The sequence below is a fragment of the Taudactylus pleione genome, unplaced genomic scaffold, assembly GCF_031769625.1.
Source record: "Taudactylus pleione unplaced genomic scaffold, aTauple2 ptg000041l, whole genome shotgun sequence".
Taxonomy (NCBI): domain Eukaryota; kingdom Metazoa; phylum Chordata; class Amphibia; order Anura; family Myobatrachidae; genus Taudactylus; species Taudactylus pleione.
This window is the reverse complement of record NW_028284443.1, coordinates 49381487-49399823: the sequence shown is the minus strand read 5'-3', so window position 1 is coordinate 49399823 and position 18337 is coordinate 49381487. Positions and strand designations below refer to the sequence as shown.

The following is an 18337-nucleotide window of genomic DNA, read 5'->3' as shown; positions in this document are numbered from 1 at the left end:
AGGATCATAGCGTGTAACTGGTGTATTTTTACTTGAATAATACTTTGTGCTTTGGAACCACAGGTTCTAGGTCTGGAGTCTTTATTTACTGTATGACTGCGTACGCAAATTAGCGTCATCCTTAGAGGTTTATCGGAAGGATATTAGAAGGTATAGGCAGGGTAATTTATAAGGTTCAAAGGCAGAATCCTTTATATATATATATATATATATATATATATATACATACATACACACACACACACATGCATACATACATGTGATAATATGTTTTTTAATAAACCTGTGCTCTAAAAGGAAAGGTTATTAGTTGTATTTGGGTGAACTCAGGTTGAAAGGGTCTCATAGTAGGCCCGATGTGAGGTGATAAGAGTGATGTTTTTATTCCTTCTAACACTGAGTAATAGGGACAAAAATTATACTACACAAAGGGGGAATTGGACCCCATATAGAGTTATATAATCCAGTTTAGGCGCTACCCAAAAAGCCAACATTATCAATGTTCATTCCATAGGCCCTTTCTGGCAAAGGACCTTTTAGGGGAGTGACAGCCTTATTTGACTATCAGAAATTTATACCATCTGACGATTGCCAGTCACTAGAGCAATATTGGTGTATGTGTATGTGTATATATATATATATATATATATATATATATATATATATATATATATATTATATACAGTCAGGTGCATAAATATTGGCATATTGACAGATTTTCATATTTTGGCCTCTATTCACCACCACAATGGCTTTGAAATTAAACAAACAAGATGTGCTTTAACTGCTGACTTTCAGATTTAATTTGAGGGTAATTACATCTAAATCAGGTGAACGGTGTAGGAATTACAACGGTTTCTATATGTGCCTCCCACTTTTTAAGGGGCCAAAAGTAATGGGACTATCAACTCAAAAGCTATTTCATGGACAGGTGTGGGTTATTCCCTCGTTATTTCATTATCAATTAAGCAGGTAAAAGGTCTGGAGTTGATTCTAGGTGTGACATTTGCATTTGGAATCAGTTGCTGTCGACTCTCAATATGAGATCCAAAGAGCTGTCACTATCAGTGAATCAAGCCATCATTAGGCTGAAAAATCAAAACAAACCCATGAGAGAGATAGCAAAACATTAGGTGTGGCCAAATCAACTGTTTGGAACATTCTTAAAAAGAAGGAACGCACTGGAGAGCTCAGCAACACCAAAAGACCCAGAAGACCACGGAAAACAACTGTGGTGGATGACAGAAGAATTATTTCCCTGGTGAAGAAAACAAGAGATATGGTAAGAACTTACCTTTGTTATCTCTGTTTCTACGAAGTCCATAGGGTCCACAGGGTGACCTTGGGGTATAGCTGGATCCTGGATCCTCGGGCACCACGGAGTTAAAGCTTTCAGCTGCTCCCAGGATGCACTTGGGTCCAACCTCCCCTATACCCCGCCCCCGAGCCACAGGCACCTCAGTTGGTAAGCAGCCCAGGCCGGAGGAGGAGACGAAACAGAGAGAAGGAAGACTGGAACACACAAGAACCATACTCACAGAAATGGGAGACGGAAAACCGGTGACCAGTCACAGAGCCCATATGAAGCCAGGTGCGTCAGGGCGGGTGCCCTGTGGACCCTATGGACTTCGTAGAAACAGAGATAACAAAGGTAAGTTCTTACCATATCTCTTGTTTTCTACTTAAGGGTCCATAGGGGTCCACAGGGTGACCTTGGGGATGTCCCAAAGCAGTCCAACTAAGGGCGGGGACGCTCCTGTGCTGATAGGAGAACCCGGCGCCCAAAGGATGCATCCTGAGAGGCAAAGGTGTCAAACGCATAGAACCTCAAAAAGGTCTGAATGGAAGACCAGGTGGCCGCCTTACAGAGCTGAACAGCAGAGGCGCCACGGCTAGCAGCCCAAGAAGGGCCCACAGACCGAGTGGAATGAGCCTTAACAGAGGCTGGAACAGGTAAACCCTCCTGCATATAAGCCTCAATAATAACAGAACGAAGCCAACGGGCTAGAGTCTGTTTGTTGGCAGGCCAACCCCTCTTGTGAAAACCAAAGAGGATAAACAAAGAATCAGACTTCCTCACAGAACTAGTCCGGTCCACATAAACCTGGAGTGCACGGACAACGTCTAAGGAAGCCTCCCCAGCCGAAAGATCAGGCGACTGAAGGCTGGTACAACAATTTCCTGATTAATGTGGAACCTGGAAACCACCTTAGGCAGGAACTCAGGACGAGTGCAAAGCACCGCTCTGTCCTGATGAAAAATCAGAAAAGGGGGACGACAAGAAAGCGCCCCCAAATCTGAAACCCTCCTGGCAGAAGCAATTGCCAAGAGGAAAACAGTTTTAAAAGTTAGCCACTTGAGCTCCACTGACTCCAAGGGCTCAAAAGGCGGACCCTGTAAGGCCCGAAGAACCACCGCCAAATCCCACGGGGCCACAGGTGGCACAAAGGGAGGCTGGATTCTCAAAACTCCCTGGAAAAAGGTGTGTACGTCCGGCATAGCAGCGATCCTGCGCTGGAACCACACCGACAGAGCAGACACGTGCACCTTCAGCGAGGAAAGACGTAATCCTAAATCCAAACCCGACTGAAGGAAAGCCAGAATACGCGAAACCCGGAACACCTGGGGATCATAGTTTCTGGCCTCGCACCACTGAAAGAAAGTGTGCCACACTCTGTGATAGATCCTCGCGGAAGCAGGCTTGCGCGCCCTCAGCATGGTGGTAATAACGGAGCTAGAAAAGCCCCGAGACCTCAGGACGGCTGTCTCAAGAGCCACGCCGTCAAAGATAGTCGACCCAGATCCGGATGAAGACAGGGCCCCTGAGACAACAGGTCCCGCCGTTGAGGTAGGAGGTACGGAGCGTCGATGGACAGGCTCCGCAGATCGGAGTACCACGGCCTTCTGGGCCACGCTGGGGCCACCAGGATCAGTGTGCCTCCGTCCTGTTTGAACTTGCGCAGGACCCGAGGCAGCAGAGATATCGGCAAGTAAGCCAGTTGAAACAGCCATTTCACCAACAGCGCGTCTATTAGACTTGCGCCTGCGTCCTTGTCCTTGACCCGTACACAGGCAGCTTGTGATTGTGACGGGACGCCATCAGGTCCAGCTCTGGCAGCCCCCACTTGTCCACGAGTAGTTGGAATACCTCTGGATGAAGCGACCATTCCCCGGGATGCACGTCGTAACGGCTGAGGAAGTCTGCCTCCCAATTGAGGACACCTGGGATGAAAACTGCCGAGAGAGCTGGAAGATAGCGCTCCGCCCAAGCCAGGACGCGGGACACCTCCGACATCGCAGCTCGACTGCGAGTCCCTCCCTGGTGATTGATGTACGCCACCGTGGTGGCGTTGTCTGACTGCATCTGAACGGCCCTTCCGTGAAGAGCGGTGCCAGACAACTGCAGGGCTCTGTATACTGCCCGCAGTTCCACGATGTTGATGGGAAGAAGCGCTTCCTCCGCCGACCAACGACCCTGAAGTGACAAGGAGCCTGTCACCGCCCCCCAACCCCGGAGACTGGCATCTGTCGTGAGCAGAACCCATTCCAGGATACAAAAGGGGCGCCCCTCTAGGAGATGAGCCGTCTGCAGCCACCAGGCTAGGGACAGACGCACCTCCGAGGACAACACCAGCATCTGAGAGCGGATCCTGTGTGGCAATCCGTTCCATTCCGAAAGAATCAGCCCCTGCAGGGGCCTGGAATGGAACTGGGCAAACTCCACCATGTCGAATGCTGACACCATGGACCCCAAAACTCTCATCGCTGAGTGCACCGACACTCTGCCACTTCTTAGACAACTGTGAATCCGCAGCTGTAAGGAGGAGACCTTCTCTGGAGTCAGAAAAATCCGTTGCTGACGAGAGTCCAGCAGGGCCCCCAAATGAACCATCCGCTGTGATGGGATGAGGGAGGACTTCTTCCAGTTGATCAACCAGCCGTGCGCCTGTAGACAAGCGACCGTCAGGTGGAGATGCTGGATCAGTACCTCCGGGGAGCTTGCCAGCAAGAGGAGGTCGTCTAGATACGGTAGCAACCGTATCCCCTGGCTCCGAAGGTGAGCCGCCATGACCGCCATCACCTTGGTAAATACCCTTGGTGCCGTGGAGAGACCAAAGGGTAGAGCCCTGAATTGGTAGTGGTTGTGGAGAATAGCAAACCGCAGAAACTGTTGGTGCGATGTTGCTATAGGCACATGGAGGTAGGCGTCCTGGATATCCAGGGAGACCATATAATCCCCCGGTTCCATCGCCAGAATGATGGAACGCAAGGGTTTCCATCCTGAATTTGGGAACCCTGAGAAACCTGTTCAGGGACTTCAAATTGAGGATGGGGCGATGAGAGCCATTGGGTTTCTGCACCAGAAACAGCGTAGAGTAATACCCCATCCCACGTTGAGACTGTGGTACGGGTATAATGACCCCCGCCGTCAGCAATACCTCTATGGCTTCCTGAACCTGCAAGGCCTTGGTTTTGTCCTGAGAAGGACTTGTGCAAAAAAACTGGCCAGGCGGCCTGTGCCGAAAAGACAGGGCGTACCCCTGGGAGACCACTTCTCGCACCCAGGCATCCGTGGTGGTATTGTGCCAGCACTGGGCGAATTGAAGAAGTCGGCCTCCCACTCTGGGGTCCCCCAGAGGGAGGCCCGTCCCATCACGCAGAAGGCTTATCTTCTTGCTTGGAAGAAGGGCGCCTAGCACTCCAGGCTTGCTTCTTTGGCTTTGAGGCGGTCTTGGGTGCGGACTGCCTCGGGAAGGACTGACCCTTTGCCTTGCCCTGAACCCGAAAGGAACGAAAGGCCGAGCTCCGGACCTTAGCAGGTGTAGTAGCTGAAGGGAGGAAGGCTGACTTGGATTTTGCCAGGGTATCTACTACTTTGTCCAGGTCCGGACCAAATAGTAATTCTCCATTAAAAGGTAAGGCCTCCAAGCCTTTCTTTGAATCCGCGTCTGCTCTCCAAGACCGCAACCACAAGGATCTACGAGCAGACACTGCTGCCACCGAAACCCTAGAGGTCAACAGGCTAGCATCCAACGATGCTTCTCCAATGTAGGAGGCGGCATCTCTCATCTGTCCTAACAACGCCCTCTGGACGTCCGGAGCTTCATCCGTAAAAGTGTCCTCCAAGGCGTTGGCCCACCCCTCAATGGCCTTGGCCACCCAGGAGATGGCCATGGACGGCCGGGCTACAGCCCCTGAGAGAGAATAAATAGACTTTAGACAAGTCTCCACCTTCCTGTCCGTAGGATCCTTCAGCGAGGATATAGACGGCAATGGCAAAGTAGCACTACTGATGAGGCGTGTTACATGGGAATCGACTGCAGGCGGAGTTTCCCATTTCTTACAATGCGCTTCCGGGAATGGATAATTGGACGCCAAGCGTTTCTGTGGCAGGAAACGCTTACTGGGTGTCTGCCAGGCCACCGCCATGTGATCAGTCAACTGATCAGACAAGGGGAACGCTGCAGAAGTAACCTTAGCTTTTTTAAAACTAGGATACCTCGACTTGGGAGCGGGTGCCTCATCCTCAATCAGAAGAATGGCCCGCACCGCCTTAACCAGAGCCCGCACATTGATGGAAGACTTAGTGTCTACCTCCTGGACTGAGGCATCTGAGGCTGAGTCATCCTGCACCTCACCATCATCCGAGGTCCCCTCAGAATCCGAAAGATGCGCAGCCTGCGCCATGACTGAGCGTTTAGACGCCCTGGAGGGCACGTCACTGCGCAACATCAACTGAAAAGCCGAAGATGTTGCCGCCAAATCTTGGACAGTGTGGGAAAGCGCATCCACCCAGGGTGGAGGAGTTGCCACAGGAGCCTGAAACGGCACCACAGCCTGCTGTGCCACAGGGGTGGACTGAATATACATTGGCAACCCCGCATAGGAGCCAACAGGCTGAGACCCCGGGGGAGTCTGCAATAATTGTGGGACACCCGGGGAATGGGGGATGGCAGGCTGGGGCAACGTCCTAGTAGGGGCGGCAGTCGGGACCGACAGATGGCCCGCGATGGACACCAGCACCTGGGAAAACATCGCCAGTGGTTGCTCCTGCGACATGGGAGGTTTAGACATACCAGGGAGCGCCTGACACCGTCCGCACAGGTCGTCCTGTGACAAATCCTCCCTATCCACTCCTGCAGAACAGCGCCTGCAGGAGAACAATACCGGAGCCCCGGAGGGCTCAATCTCCTCCTCGGACATGACGTTGGAAGAAAACGTGCGCACTCACCCGTGTGCTGGACAACAGCCCACAATATGGCACCGTGTAGCACACAACTGTATGTGACGGACCTCACAAATACGTGATCTATATAGGTGAGGTCAGTAGAAACACCCTTCCCCCGCACACCTGTAGGGCTTGTAGGAGAAGGAAAGGGATAGGTATAGGCTGACAGTAGAAAAAAGACACAGACAGGCAGCACTAGCAAAAGTCACATACCATGCAGGAAGATATACTCACTGCACCTTTCCACTACAATCAACCTCCCAGATTCAGTGTCTGGGAGGGCTATAGCGCTGTGTACACTGTCCTTTTGCAGGGGAGAGGTACACAGGGGGACCGTTCCGCGTGTTCCCTGAGAGTATCTGCGCTGCCAGCAACTTAAAATGGCCGCTGGAGACCTCAGAGGAGGAGTGGCCAGAGTAATCTGCAGCTCAGCGACGCCAGACTACGAGCTGAAAGGCGCGCTGAGCTGAGGGGAGGAGCCGCTAGACAGGGAAGGCTTCCTCCCCTGGCTAGCATATTAACCCCCGGGTTGCCGGCATCCCGCTTGCCGCGATATTAACCCTGGTGGTCTAGAGGTCTGGCGGGGTATGCCTCCGCTGGAGGGGGGGCCCGCCGCCACCGCTAGCGCCCCCGGTCTGTCCCCTAGACCGGGGGCATGGGACTGCATTTGAAAGGAACCGCCGCACCGCCGCTAATCAGCGGTGCGCGGCTTACCTGATCTCACCGGCGTCTTCCGGCAGCAGTCCCGGGGGAAACCAGAGTCCAGCTATTACAGACTCTGGCTTCCCCCGCCGCGATCCCCAGTTCAGTGCTGGCGTCGCGGCGCCAGCAGGGAGAAGGAGCGGCAGCGTGGGCGTCTGTACAGACAGCCCAGCGCTGCCGCTCTGGAGAAAAAAACTGTAGTAAAAAATATATAAATAAATTTAACTAAGTTAAATAAAAAATTAAAAGCTTTAGGGGGCTGCTCCTGCAGGGTGACCAGACTCCGGCCGGGCACCATCTAAAACTGAGGTGCCTGTGGCTCGGGGGCGGGGTATAGGGGAGGTTGGACCCAAGTGCATCCTGGGAGCAGCTGAAAGCTTTAACTCCGTGGTGCCCGAGGATCCAGGATCCAGCTATACCCCAAGGTCACCCTGTGGACCCCTATGGACCCTGAAGTAGAAAAACCCCTTCACAACAGTTGGCCAAATCAAGAACACTCTCCAGGAGGTAGGTGTATATGTGTCAAAGTCAAAAATCAAGAGAATACTTCACAAGAGTAAATATAGAGGGTTCACCACAAGATGTAAACCATTGGTGAGCCACAAAAACAGGAAGACCAAATTAGAGTTTGCCAAACAACATCTAAAAAAGCCATTACAGTTCTGGAACAACATCCTATGGACAGATGAGACAAAGATCAACTTGTACCACAGTGATGGGAAGAGAAGAGTATGGATAAGGAAAGGAACTGCTAATGATCCAAAACATACCACCTCATCAGTGAAGCATGGTGGTGGTAGTGTCATGGTGTGGGCATGTATGGCTGCCAATGGAACTGGTTCCCTTATATTTATTGATGATGTGACTGCTGACAAAAGCAGCAGAATGAATTCTGAAGTGTTTCGGGCATTATATGCTCATATTCAGGCAAATGCTTCAGAACTCATTGGACGGCGCTTCACAGTGCAGATGGACAATGACCTGAAGCATACTGCAAAAGCAACCAAAGAGTTTTTTAAGACTAAAAAGTGGAATGTTATGCAATGGCCAAGTCAATCCCCTGACCTGAATCCGATTGAGCATGCATTTCACTTGATGAAGACAAAACTGAAGGGAAAATACCCCAAGAACAAGCAGGAACTGAAGACATTTGCAGTAGAGGCCTGGCAGAGCATCGCCAGGGATGAAACCCAGCATCTGGTGATGTCTATGCGTTCCAGAATTCAGGCTGTAATTGCCTGCAAAGGATTTGCAACAAAGTATTAAAATGTGAAAGTTAGATTTAGGATTGTTTAGTTTGTCCCATTACTTTTGGCCCCTTAAAAAGTGGGAGGCACACATAGAAACCGTTGTAATTCCTACACCGTTCACCTGATTTGGATGTAATTACCCTCAAATTAAATCTGAAAGTCTGCAGTTAATTACATCCAAATCAGGTGAACGGTGTAGGAATTACAACGGTTTCTATGTGTGCCTCCCACTTTTTAAGGGGCCAAAAGTAAAGGGACAAACTAAACAATCCTAAATCTAACGTTCACTTTTTAATACTTTGTTGCAAATCCTTTGCAGGCAATTACAGCCTGAAGTCTGGAATGCATAGACATCACCAGACGCTGGGTTTCATCCCTGGTGATGCTCTGCCAGACCTCTACTGCAAATGTCTTCAGTTCCTGCTTGTTCTTGGGGCATTTTCCCTTCAGTTTTGTCTTCATCAAGTGAAATGCATGCTCAATTGGATTCAGGTCACCGGATTGACTTGGCCATTGCATAACATTCCACTTTTTAGCTTTAAAAAACTCTTTGGTTGCTTTTGCAGCATGCTTCGGGTCATTGTCCATCTGCACTGTGAAGCGCAGTCCAATGAGTTCTGAAGCATTTGACTGAATATGAGCATATAATATTGCCCGAAACACTTCAGAATTCATTCTGCTGCTTTTGTCAGCAGTCACATCATCAATAAATACAAGGGAACCAGTTCCATTGGCAGCCATACATGCCCACGCCATGACAGTACCACCACCATGCTTCACTGATGAGGTGGTATGTTTTGAATCATGAGCAGTTCCTTTCCTTCTCTTCTCTTCCCATCACTCTGGTACAAGTTGATCTTTGTCTCATCTGTCCATAGGATGTTGTTCCAGAACTGTAATGGCTTTTTTAGATGTTGTTTGGCAAACTCTAATCTGGTCTTCCTGTTTTTGTGGCTCACCAATGGTTTGCATCTTGTGGTGAACCCTCTATATTCACTCTTGTGAAGTCTTCTCTTGATTGTTGACTTTGACACATATCCATCTACCTCCTGGAGAGTGTTCTTGATTTGGCCAACTGTTGTGAAGGGGTTTTTCTTCACCAGGGAAATAATTATTTTGTCATCCACCACAGTTGTTTTCCGTGGTCTTCCGGGTCTTTTGGTGTTGCTGAGCTCTCCGATGCGTTCTTTCTTTTTAAGAATGTTCCAAACAGTTGATTTGGCCACACCCAATGTTTTGCTATCTCTCTGATGGGTTTGTTTTGATTTTTCAGCCTAATGATGGCTTGCTTCACTGATAGTGACAGCTCTTTGGATCTCATATTGAGAGTTGACAGCAACTGATTCCAAATGCAAAGGTCACACCTAGAATCAACTCCAGACCTTTTACCTGCTTAATTGATAATGAAATAACGAGGGAATAGCCCACACCTGACCATGAAATAGCTTTTGAATTGATAGTCCCATTACTTTTGGCCCCTTAAAAAGTGGGAGGCACATATTGAAACTGTTGTAATTCCTACACCGTTCACCCGATTTGGATGTAATTACCCTCAAATTAAATCTGAAAGTCTGCAGTTAAAGCACATCTTGTTTGTTTCATTTCAAAACCATTGTGGTGGTGAATAGAGGCCAAAATCTGAAAATTCTGTCAATGTCCCAATATTTATGGACCTGACTGTGTGTGTGTATATATATATATATATATATATATATATATATATATATTCTCCAAATACGGCGGCACTTAAAGGCAGAAGTATTGCCAACATTTCGATAGATTTCATTCCATCGACATAAGGGTATAAACATATATTAAAATCACTCACCTTAAATACCCCACGCCCTTAGTGCAAACCCAGCAAACCGGAGGCCAGTAAAGAGCGCCAAACACTGACGCAGTTCGCCTGCTGCCATAGTCAAGACAACAAATAACAAACATGACACATAGTAGCGAGCTATAATAACAAAGATATCTATGCTTAAATAGTAAACATCCCCAATCAGAATTGCATGGCATATAAAAGCTCAATATAACACCAAATCAATACATTGTTAGTACAATATCAATAACATCTTCAGAAAAACAAAACATACTTTCAAAGAAAACCGTGCAATCCGAGGCTGTCATTCAAACCCCTCGGGGACAACGTTCTTAACCTCTGAATCCAATTGGGCTCACACCTAAGCAGTTAAACTGATCTGTCACCATCCCGCAGACTTGACAGGACATAATCAATAATCATATATATCGTAGGGAGGCTAAATTACGGCCTGCCTGGGCAAAATGCCTAGCCACAGGCTGGTCACTCTGTTCTGACACAATAGCCGTTCTAATTGAAGATCTATGTACGGCCATCCTCTCCCTAAGTGGTCTTTCCGTTTTCCCTACATAGCAAACCCGCAGGGACAGGTAATGAGATATACAATATAGCGAGTGGAACAACTTAACCTGCATCTAATGCTGTATCGTTTGCCACTAAAAGGATGGCTAAAACTATCCCCCATGGTAAGCTACCTACCAGTGAGGCAATTCAAGCATTTGTAACATCCCAATTTCTGTTGCAGAAAATGTCTTCCCTAGCCCTGTCACATCAGTTTTCATTAGCCATTCGCAGATATTCAGACGATAGCAAGACATGATATCAATATCCTTGAGATTCAACACAGTATCACTGTTGACAATCGGCCATAATCGCTTTGCGATTATCACTAGCTACATTGTAATAATTAACCCAGGGAAGTTTTTTTCTTTTTATTATTACTTGATCTCATCTTAGATCTAAGCGATTGTGCCCTGGGAATGGCTGGTGCCCTAGTTCTAGCCTCACATAGCAAACTGTAATCATACCCCCACTGTAGGAAATTTATTGAACATTACTTCAATCTGGCTAACTGCCGTAGCCGAATCACTACAAATACGACAAGCTCCCACAAACTGGGAGAATGGAAGATCCAGCTTCAGAGACCTAGCATATCTACTGTAGAAAGCATTTCAACGTTAAAAAGGAGAAAAAAGGAGGGAAAGACAAAAAGGAAGATGGAGAATGTGCTTGTGAAGTGGTCAGATTTGCTGCTTTTCCCAAATTGTGCAATTTTTGGGGGGAGGAAATAAAGTTAAAAAAAAAGTCTACTGTTCTGTAGGATGGTATTTTTGAGGGCGATTCTAAGGAGAAGAGATTTTAAAAATTCTTGAGGCAACAATATAATAGGGTTGTTATTTTTTTTACTTTAAATAACAAGTAACTTTTAAGCGTGTATCTGATAGTCCTTTACCTTACCTATAATTATACAAATACGAGTAGTTATATCCTTTTCAAACCCTCTCTGGAATGTAAACAAGCATGGCTGCCAGATATGCAGACACGAGCTCACAGCAGTCAACACTGCATGTGGTGGCAGAGGAAGAAGAAGGAATGGAAGAGGTCACAGTGAAAACAGAGCTTAGAGGGACGTACTAAAGCTTCTCTACTCACTACATTTATGTGCCATGTGACTGTGCTAGTTACATATTGACATAACGCTACAGAAAACAGAATTATCAATCAATAATAGTAGTCTAAAGTAAGACTAAGGAATAATATAATTACCAAGCTTCTTCTTATTACTTGCCGCAGTATTTTTAATGGGATTGCTGAATAAAGAGTTTTGAAATGAGTTTAAGTGTAAAAGCTGTCTTTACATGGATAACTATGGGGCCCAAATTAAAGTAAAAGCATTTTCTTTATCCAAAATGTTAGGGGGTAGGAGACATTGCTTTCAAAGCTGCAATACTCCACACGGAAAATACTAACATACCCTTTTCTTTAGCTGCATCTTGGAGGGCTGAAACAAATGGCAGTTTTTCCCAGGCCTCAGAGCAGGTTGGTGCTGCTACCCCCACAATGAAGACTGGAACTGGGCAGACCTTGAAAGATGGAGACACAGCTGGAGGAAAAGTCAATGTTTGGCATGTCTAACATCCTCTGAAATGCACAGGGATTTACTGGAACTAGTTGTTGCACAAGTAAGGGAGACCGCTAAGGCGGTTCTGCACAGACTATGAGTAACCTTTTTAAATTACTGAATTGTAAAGGCTAGTAACACTGCTAGTGCTTATTAATCAGGGGCTGGCTTACTGTGTGATTTACACCCACCCCTGCTTATCACTGTTTGTGTGATTAATACAAAGTACTACTTTACCCCCACTGTTAGTGTGAGCACCACAAAGTACTATCTTGTTACAACTGGTAGCATTTATACAAGCACAAATTTGTGGCAACTGTTATTGAGGCTTTCGACAAAAAAAGAACTTTCTGCCAGCATCTGTGATACAGACCAAGTGCAGTAACCGGTTTTGTTCGTACTGTGAAGTACCCCTTCTTGATCACCCACTAGTATCACATATTGCCATAGCAAAACTTTCAGTAGCTGCATTTACAAAGACTTTGGGGTTTATTTACAACCCGACACTTCTGTTCATGTTTCTGTCCGATATTTAAAAGGGCAGTGCTTTTACTAGCAAGACACGGCTAGTAGAAGCATTTCCCTTTTAAATATCAGACAGAAATGCGATCAGAAGTGTCGGGTTTTACAATCAGCGTGGCTGCCGGGTCCTGACGGTCATGTGACTGTAACAGAGCTGTATTCCTCCAGCATTCCAGTAATCCTTCATTATCCCTAACCCCTACGCCTCCATCTAGTGCCTAACAGCCCCCCCACCCGCAGCCTAACATCGGCATTCTGACAATGTCTACATTTCACAGGTCGGCCTTCTGAGAAGGTCGACAAGTTGCCTGCTGACAAAGTTAGAATGTCGACGGCCAATTTGACGACATTCTCAGAAAGTCGACATGGTGTGGTGTTGATATGGAGATTGTCAAGCTTTTGCTACATCCCCTCTACAGCAGGTGGATTGAGCACATGCACTATGATTGCACAGTAGCTTCCTGCAGGACATCTAGGATGTGAGTTTTTTACTGCTCTTTAAGCTCTTCTTGATTGCACTGTCCCAGCAGAGTTTGAAAAATAGCTCCGATAAATAGGAGAAAGGAAATACAAACTTAGTTTTTTTTAATTTATTGGGCAATAAAAACATAAATCATAAATAGACTCCTATATTTTTCAAATACAGCATACACAGTAAGATTTGGGTAATTTATTGTATAATTTCATATTGCTTTCTATACAGCATTTTGAGTGGGACAAACCTCTGAACATTCCTGGCAACTGGGACAAGAGTCTAGACTGCCACTACAGCAGAACCCCAAAATCTGGTCTTCCGCACCTAAGTTCTCAACTAATATATACAAGATCAAACATAATCCCACAGGCAATTACATCATTTCTTATATAATCAAGTACCAATACTCTCCTCAAACGTCTATAAATCCCTTTAATTCCTAAAAGTCTTGATTCTAAGGCTAACTTCCACAGCAATAACATAAGCACACATTTGTCTTTCCATTCTTGTACAACATCCCACAACAGCTTAACTAACCAGGTGAGTTCCGTGAAGAAATTCACAAGACTTATTGATGGCAAGGTCTGACTAGCTAACAAACAGGAGAGTATTATACACATTGCTGCACGTCAATAGAGTGAGCTGCATCCAAGTCCACTGTAAATGGAGCATACACGGAGAATACACAACTCTTGATTCCTGCTTGGCTGCTTACTATAGAGTTTGAGCACACAGAGTGCAAGAAACCATAGCATGTATCCTTAAACAGAGATTTGGGCTCCTGGCCTTCACTGAGGGCAACGTATTTACATCTTCCCAGGTTATGTGACATTTCTCACTAAATGTAGTGCTATATTATACATAGCTATGTACAGCACAGCAAACTAAATCCTTGATCATTAAAGTGCTTATAAATAGGCCTAGTGAGTGATTACAGCAGAGAATCTGGTGTGAATGGATCAGCAAATAAATCCCGAAAAAAGTGGCAGTTGAAAATAAAATGTGAAGAAACACGGAAAAAGACTCAAATGCTACCTACCTCTAGAACATTGCTTAATTGCTTCCACTGAAACACAGATCTAGTGATGTACATGCCACAAATACCTATGTCGTTCAGTGTAACACCCTCCCTCATCCCTGAACATGGTCAATCTGTCGTTATCGACAGATTGACCAGCGTATTCAGGCGAGGATAGATGTCAAAAATGACCAGCAGGAGCGCGCGCATCAATGGTCGTTTTTGACATTTACATGCCCGGTTTGTGAACGATTAATGAACAATCGAACGATAATGATACCCGCCTTTAGCTTTGTATATGGGAGAGCAGTGGAAGGTTGAGGCCTAGACCACTGCAAGAAGGATATGTATGGGTGTGAACAAACCGGTATAGCGCAGTCTTTGGTTGCAATTAAATTCAATGTGATGTTGAATAGCCCCAGGAGGGAGCTCCCGGAGCTATTCAATTCAGCGCGCTGTTAAGGAGAGAACCGGGTGTTTAGTCACGAGAACCGGCAACCTCCAACTAAAGTGCCGCGCGGCTGGCACCTTTGTCGGATTTCTCCACGCATCCCAGGAGGGTGCAAGAAGAAATCCTTCAGCCCGACCAAACATTGCGTTGAATGGAATAGCTTCGGGAGCTGCCTCCCGGGGCTATTCATCATCGCTTTGAAATTAATCGCCCCCTTTGAGGAGAATACTGGATAGAGTGAAGGAAGCACGACAGGTATAGTCTCTAGACGGCACTGTACTTAAAACTATAGTAAGCAGCAACAGGCAGTAGACGTGACCACAGCGACATGCCTGTAGTACCGGTGCCAGCTTGCAGGAGAGGATGATACTGGAGTGCTGCACAGTACTGAGAGTAGGATGTTAATGCACAAGCGTGTAGTGGCACACTTGCTGAAATGGATGGTAGATGCTTGGGATGAATGCTGACTGAAAGGATGCACTTATACGCAGGTAGCTGGGGATTGAGTCTGAAACCTTTTGCATTTTGAATGCAGATCACTGCAGACTGAATCAAGTGCAGATGCTCTTTGTAAGCGCAGAACACAGGAGGCTGAGTCAAATGCAATTTTGTAAGCACAGAACACCGGTGGAGGAGTCAGATGCACTTTGTAAGCGCAGAATACCAGGGGGCTAGTCAGATGCACTTTGTAAGCTCAGAATACCAGGGGGCTAGTCAGATGCACTTTGTAAGCGCAGAATACCAGGGGGCTAGTCAGATGCACTTTGTAAGCGCAGAATACCAGGGGGCTAGTCAGATGCTCTTTGTAAGCGCAGAACACTGAATGGTGAGCCACATGCAGAAACTGGAACACACCTGGAAGCCACTGCAGCTAGGAGAAATTTGCCAAAGAAACCATACTGATATATATAAAATCTAAGATAAGAAATACAAAGACAGTACCCTCTTGTGTAGTATTTTCAATTAACAGTGTTGGAACACAAACAAAATGTAGGATTAGCCTTGTACCAAATTAAAAAGAAAAAAAAATGTATACAAGCTAATCTGAGTGTGTGAGATTTTGTTATATATATATATATATAAATATATATATATATATATATATATATATATTTATTTATATTTTTTATGTTGTCCCTCTGGTGAAGGTATTGTTTTCATCAAGTCTCCGAGTGCCGCCTGGATATTGTTTTCAAATTAATTTGGGGGTGCTGCACCCTTGGAGGGCACCGGAGCAAGTTGGGGCTGCATGCCCATGTACACTGGGCCTGATTCAGACCCGATCGCTCTGACAGAGCGCTCGCTATGAATCAGGGCCGGGCTTTTTTTTTTTTTTCGGAGCAATCATCTTGGCCGCTCGCATAGCTGTGGGTGACCACCCACAGCTATAGCGAGCGGCCATGATGATGGTCTCGATAGTCAAGACCATCGCGACCATCGGGCTTGCGACGAGACACTCGTTCATCGCAAGCCCCAGAGTGCTCTCCACTGACATCACTCGTGATGTCAGTGGGGCCGCCCCCAAACGGCAGGCATTCCCATGGGAACGCCTCTCTTTGGGCAGCCACCCCCCCGCCCACCAAAGGGGGCGAGCTGTCACTCAACATCGACAGGTCGCCCCCTTTGGTGCGAGACCCGGAGCGACGGAGTGCCAGTCACTAGCCAGGTCTTGCGCATGCGCACGACGGAGCCTGTTCCGTCGTGCGCATGCGTTGTGGGCCATCATCGACCCGGTTGCGAGCACTCAGCGCTTGCGACTGGGTCTGAATCAGGCCCTCTGTGTGAAGGAGTGCCGGAGCATTGGATTGTATATATATTTATTTTATTATATATTTTTTACATCCTCTTCTTTGATTGGAGAAACTTCTAAATCAACCATAGAATTAAACACACAGGATAGTTTTATATGTTGAAATCGTGATAATCCACACATACATGTAAACACATACATCTATTTTTATATCTATACTAGTTGTATTGCTTTGCATGCAGACACTGTTGCGAGATTGGCTCACGCGAGCATTAGCGCTACACAGACTGGTGACAGCAGAGCAATGTCACTGTGTGTCCTGTGCACAGACTGCTATGTAGCCTATCCTATTCAAGTGAACAGGGGCCATGCACAAGGTGCCACACCTATCTCCTGCATTCATAATGTCAATACATTTTGTTTTTGTTATTGCTCAGCTTTAACTTGATGGAATAAGATGAAACAAAGTGCAGGTTATTTCTAGGAGTTTCCACTACAAAATTATGTAGTGTTCATGAAAAACAGTATTTTTACTCACCAGTAAAATCAATTCCTTGAAGTCCATCTGGGGTAGCCATTACCTGTGGGTTATGCCTTAGGTGGGTTGGAGGCGTCACCATAACCTGGATCCTCAGTCTAATGTTTAACCAAGCCTGGAGAAAAACTCACAAAAGAACTGAGAACCTAACTAATAGAAATTAGTCTGAAGTCAGACAAAGGAGGGATCTCAGCATCCCTCAGATGGACTTCAAGGAATTGATTTTACTGGTGAGTAAAAATCCTGTTTCCTTTATCATCCATCTTGGGGATGCTATTACCTGTGGGATCATACCCAAGCAAGCCAAATTAAGCATCGGAAACGACTGGTCTCAAAATGTTCTGTCCTACACTGGCCTCACTAGTGCCGAATGTATGGAAACGGTAAAACTTTGTAAATGTATGTACGGAAGACCAGGTGGCTGCTCTACACAACTGTTCTCCCGAGGCTTCATGTCGAACTGCCCAGGAAGCTCCGTCCGCATGAGTCGAATGGGCCCGAATTGAGGCTGGAACCAACACATTGGAAGACACATAAGCCTGCCTAATGGCAGCCGTAACCCACCTTGCAAATGGATCCTTTAGAGGCTGGCCAGCCTCTTTTTGGAGCATCAACAAGGAATCTATATGCCGAAAATATGCAGTACGTTCCACGTAAATGTGTAAGACACGGACCATGTCCAACAAACTTAACGGCGAGGCTTCACTGGCTGAAACCTGCTGAAAAGCTGGTTTATGTCCTAAAAAAAATATATATGTCCTATTAAATGTGAAACGCTGAAACCACCTTTGGAAGAAAAGAAGGTTTAGTGCGTAACACAACCCTATCCTCACGAAAAATGAGGAGCGGAAACTTACAGGAAAGGGCCACTAACTCCGAAACTCTTCTTGCTGCAGCAATGGCCAGAAGAAAAACTACTTTCAAGGTAAGGTATCAAAATTCCACAGACTCTAAAGGTTCAAAGGGTGCTTTCTGAAGGGCCTCTAACACCAACACCGAAACATATGGCGGATGTATGCAAGTTACCTCCTGAAAGAAAGTCTGTACTTCAGGAATAATGGCCAATTTCCTTTGAAACAGGATAGACAGGGCTGATACCTATCCTTTGAGCAAGGATAACCTAAGCCCCCTCGCTACTCCATCCTGTAAAAAAAGACAAAAGCCGGGATAAACTAAAATGATCAGGCTTAAACTTGTTCTGTTCACACCAATAAGTATACCTCTTCCAGATGCGATATTTTTGACGTGACTGTCTTACTAGCCTGGTTCATTGTATTTGCCATAGATTTGGAAAAAAAATCCTTTAAATCTCAGAATCTTGAATTCAAGAACCATGCTGTCAAAGCCAATTGAGGCAAATCTGGGTGTCCGCAGGGATCCCGAATATTGATTCAGGGTCCCTGCCGACACCCAGATTTGTCTCACAGAGGTAACCGAAACAGAACGTCTGCCACTAAG

At 46.4% G+C, this 18337-nt stretch overlaps 1 protein-coding gene across 1 annotated transcript in view; it reads right to left on the bottom strand.

Moving 5' to 3' along the window:
- Positions 1-18337, bottom strand: part of MCF2L (MCF.2 cell line derived transforming sequence like) — a 316624-nt gene that overhangs the window by 251955 nt on the left and 46332 nt on the right. The gene's annotated exons all lie outside the window — the stretch shown is intronic.